Genomic DNA, 5,273 nt, shown 5'->3' with positions numbered 1-5,273 from the left:
GACCTCGTGCCACCTCGGCCTCCCCCGACCCCGTGGCTGCTGCAGCCGGTTGCGGCCCCGGCCTCCCCCGACCCCGCGGCTGCTGCAGCCGGTCGCGGCTCCGGCCGGCCCCGTCCCTCCCGTCCCCGACCGCCCCTGCCTCACCATCCCCTCCACCGCCGCGCCCCCTGCCACGCCCCTCTCGGTGAGATACTTTTTTTCTTCATTTTTTTCATTTTTTGCTACTGTTGCATGGATGAATGAATGCATGGATGGATGTTGGATGTTAGATGGATGTTAGATGTTAGATGTTGGATGTTGGATGTTGGATGTTGGATGTTAGATGGATGTTAGATGATGGATGTTGGATGTTAGATTTTTATCATGATGATTTTGTCATTTGAGTTGTGCTCCAAAATTGGTATAAGATGAGTGGTTATTTTTATGATGATGATCTTGTCAAAAAAATTAAACCGGACAAAATTGGACACTTGACAAAAATTGAACCGGACAAAATTGGACACTTGACAAAATTGAACCGGACAAAACTATGATATGATGAGTGGTTATTTAATCATGATGATCTTGCTAAAAAAATTGACGGACAAAATTTGACACTTGACGAAACATTATTTTTTTCATAGTTAAAAGTATCAATGCTTAATGTGATGTGATGACCTAATTTTTTTCACTCGGTGTAATTAACAGGATTTGTGGTGTTCCATCTTCGTGGAGTGATCGTCGACGTTGGAGGTGTTGGTCCAGGATCGTCCCTCTCCTTTGATCGACTACATCGGAGGGTGAGCAACAATTCCATGACCTTGTCCACTTTTTTCCATGTCACTAGATTGAATGTTCACATCAAGTCGCGTAACCTAGGTCTCCCGTCCGAAAGGGTTGCATCGATAAATATGCATTCAATTGCATATTTATCACCGCAGCTCTTTCGGATTGTCCAGCGCTTTCCATGGACAGCCCGAGGATGTGTAGATTGGGTACGTTGTTCATGCTCTACCCCGTTCCAAGATAGGATTTCGGCGGCGCCTCCCTGTTGTTCTCCGGATGCACATTCTCTCGGCATTTTGCCGAGACGTGTATTTGGAGAACAGCGGGGAGGTGCTGCCGAAATTTTGTCTCGGAATGGGGTAGAGCATGGACCGTACTCAATCTACACATTCTCGGGTGGGATTAGGATCCATCTTTACCTATTAGAGATGTAGGTGGATTAAATGTCGTTTCTCATCAACCTTGTAAAAAATAAAATATTGATGTGGGTAATTTAAATGAATCATTAATTTTGTTGTGTGGCTTCCAATAAAGCAGAGATGGCAGATAATCAGTGGATGTATAGTGGGTTTTTCCGTCGGAATCAAGTAACAACAGAGTGGGTCGAGAGAACTGATGTGTTTTTGAGAGAGATATTCTGTAGTCCAATGAGGATGCTGCCAGAATGCCCGTGTGCCAAATGTGAGAGACGTATCTGCAGTGATAAGAGTGCGATGACTAAGCACCTTCGCACGAATGGATTTATGCCCAACTTTAATATGCCGATAAACTTTGCCCAGCTGGACCGTGGTAGAGAGGAAGTGATAAGACAACGCGTCGCTGGTTATGAGGACGATGGGGTTAGAGACATGCTAGATGATGTCTTAGCTGCACAGCCGACACGTCCGTCACATTTAGCGAATGAACGGGAGGAGCCGGAGGAAACCGCAAAGGCCTTCCTGGAAATCTTGGCCTCGTCAAAGAAACCTCTCTATGAGGGTGCCAAGCTGTCTGTGCCGGATGCCATCTCGCAACTGATGGCAGTGAAGGCTGAGTACCGCTATAGCCCAGGTTGTTTCGAAGCATTTCTGGGAGTATGGGCTAACAGCCTACCCGAGGGCCATGAGCTGCCGAAAACCATGTACGGTACGAAGAAAATCATGAAGGCGCTCTCCATAGACTATGAGAAAATACATGTTTGTGCAAAGAATTGCCTTTTGTTTAGGCATGAGTATGCGGATGACAACTACTGTAGGAAGTGCGGTTCCTCTCGGTATATTGAGGTGGTCGATAAGCATGGTCAGAAGCGACAGCTAAAAATCCCTATGAAGGTTCTTCGATATCTTGATTTTATAAAAAGACTGCAGCGCCTTTTCATCACCGAGGAGTCTGCCAAAATGATGAAGTGGCACAAGGAAGGGAAAAGGTACAATCCAAAAAAATTCTACATACATCAGAAGGTGAAGCATGGAAGTCATTCGATATAAAGTACCCGGAGGAAGCAGCAGAGGCTGGGAATGTCAGAATTGCTATAACAGGTGATGGGTTCAATCCATATGGTATGTCGTCTAATCCATACAGCTGCTGGCCCGTATTTGTTATTCCGCTCAATCTCCCTCCCGGTGCCATAATGCAACGCAAGACCATGTTCCTGTCGCTTATAATTCTGGGGCCTGCATATCCAGGGAAGAATTTGAGTGTGTTTATGCAGCCGTTGGTGGATGATTTGCACCATTCTTGGTACTTCCCGAGGTTGACATACGACCGGCATCTGCAGAAAAATTTCTTGATGAAAGTTTGGCTACAGTATTGCATGCATGACTTTCCCGGCTATGCCCTGTTCTGCGGATGGTGTACAAGTGGAAAGATGCCTTGCCCAGTGTGCATGCAGGCCTTGATTTTCATTTGGCTGAACAAGGGTGGCAAGTATGTTGCCTTTGACCAACATCAATAGTTCCTCCCTCCAGACCATCCTGATAGGGAAGACAAGAAGAACTTCACAGAAGGCAAAGTTGTCCATGAAGTAAACGAGATTCCAACGTTTTCTGGTGCGGATGTGCTTGCTCAGCTCAAAGCTCTTAAGCCTGCTGGTGAAGGGAAAGGCAAAGGCAAAGGCAAAGGTAAAGGGAAAAAATGTTTTGAAGGATATGGCGAGACGCACAACTGGACTCACATTACCCCCTTCACGCAGCTTCCCTATTTTAAGGACCTCAAACTTCCATACAACATCGACGTGATGCACACCGAAAAGAATGTCGCATAGTCCCTTTTTAACACGATCCTCAACATTCCTGATAAGACAAGGATAATGTTAATGCTAGAGTCGATCAACAGAATATTTGTGATAGACCACGTCTTCACATGCAACCTCCCACAGGCAGTCGAAAATCTAGGTTCAAGCCAGATGCTGACTTCGTACTTAAAAAGGATCATAAGATGGAGGCATTCAAGTGGCTGAAACACGTCATGAAGTTCACTGATGGTTATGCGTCGAATATAAGTAAGGGGGTCAATCTTTCAATGGGCAGAGTGACCGGGCTCAAGAGTCATGACTATCATGTATGGATTGAGCGGATTATGCCGGTGATGGTTCGGGGCTATGTTCTCGAGCGTGTCTGGCGTGTGCTTGCGGAGTTAAGCCATTTCTTCCGAACGCTTTGTGCTAAAGAAGTATGTCCTGAGAAGATAAAAGAAATGCATAAGAAGGCGCCGGAGTTGATATGCAAGCTAGAGAAGATCTTCTCGCCAGGCTTCTTTACTCCGATGACACATCTCATTTTGCACCTTGCGAACAAGGTATTGTTGGGGGGCCCTGTGTAGTATCGTTGGCAGTACGGCCCTGAGAGACAGAACAAGCATCTGAGATAGAAATGTGGAAACAAAGCTAAGATTGATGCTTCCATAGCTGAGGCAGTTATCCTAGAGGAGGTGGCAGACCTCAGGACAGCCTACTATCCGGAACATGTTCCCACGTTGCACAATAAGGTGTCTCAATACAATACCGAAGAACCCAAGTATAAACCCAAGTTGCCTCTATTCACCGGGCAAGGTGGCAGGGCTGGATGCTCGACATCTTATGTCATGCCACGAGATGAGTGGGAGGATGTCATGTTCTATATCTTGCACAACATCAAGGAAGTTGAGGATGAGTGGATGAGGTAATACCTTTGCACCATTCTTTTAGTCAATTCATTATGTTCACTTTGCCTAGTTCTTATACCGCTTTTCTTATTGTAGTCAATTCGTTGAGGAAGAGTGGACGGGAATGCTGCCTCCTACTGAAGCAGAGGCACTTGCTCTTCTCCGAAAGGGTGCTGATGGAAGGAAAAATTTCGTTGCATGGTTCATGGAGAAAGTAATATTTCACACTTCCCTATTACCCATTTCACACTTCCAATTAAACTCATGCACCCTCTAATTTCAATTAAACTTGTAGGGAAATGATCCGAACGAATCAATGGATGAAGAATTGAGATGGGTTTCCATGGGTTTTGACCCTACCGTCATGACATGCCAAAAGTATGATGTGAATGGGTATCGCTTCCATACAGAGGAGCACCAGAACAGTCGGCCTGATCCCAAAACCATAAATACCGGAGTCTTCACCGAAGGAGATAATAATGTAGATTACTACGGAAGGGTAGGAAAAATATACGAGCTTACATTCAAATGTGGCCGTAAACACCTAAGTCTCACTGTGTTCAAATGCCGATGGTTCGACCCCAAAAAGGGTCTGAGACATACGCCTTCTGTTGGTTTAGTTGAAGTTAAACCATCAACCGTCTATGCCGGAGCTGATCTCTTTATTGCCGCTACCCAGGCCACACAAGTATATTATCTGCCTTACCCATGCCAGAAAGAGTACCTAAAGGGTTGGGAAGTTGTGTTCAAGGTGTCGCCACATGGTAAGCTACCGGACCCGAACGATGATGATTACTACAACATAAACCCCATGACATACGAGGGAGTGTTCTTTCAAGAGGAACATGATGACGTGGTCCGAAACAAGGAGGATAATGACTTGGGTTATGTTGACCTGGACCCAAACGACGACGGCACACGGATTGATGGTGAGGCAGTTGTGAATCAAAGAGACATAATTATGCTTGAAAAGTTAAATGAAGACGCTGACGCTGACAATGAGGAAGAGCCTCCACCTCCGTCAGACAACGAAGAAGATATGCAGGATAGTGACGATGAGGATGAGACCGGTCGACAAATAGATTACAATAGTGATGATTCATATGGGTTCTAGAAAATGTATGTTCTTTTAATAATGTGCTCTTCCGTTATTAATGTCTTTCCTGTATGCTTGTTTTTTTATATCCTTACTAATAGTTTATTCTCTTCTCAATGCAGGTTTGCTAATCATGGGCAAGTCCAGCGGTGCCAGTTTCCTCAGTAAACCCAAAGGAGGACTTACTCGGAGTGGACGAGCCCACAAGGTTCCCTCCCGACTACGCGAGGATGGAACCTCACAGGGAGGTGGAGGGGTCGGGGGAGGAGACCCTAGAGGAGGAGGGGGTGGG

Source organism: Triticum aestivum, chromosome 7B (genome assembly GCF_018294505.1).
Source record: "Triticum aestivum cultivar Chinese Spring chromosome 7B, IWGSC CS RefSeq v2.1, whole genome shotgun sequence".
Lineage (NCBI taxonomy): Eukaryota > Viridiplantae > Streptophyta > Magnoliopsida > Poales > Poaceae > Triticum > Triticum aestivum.
The sequence above is the reverse complement of the archived record's forward strand: the minus strand, read 5'-3'. Positions refer to the sequence as shown.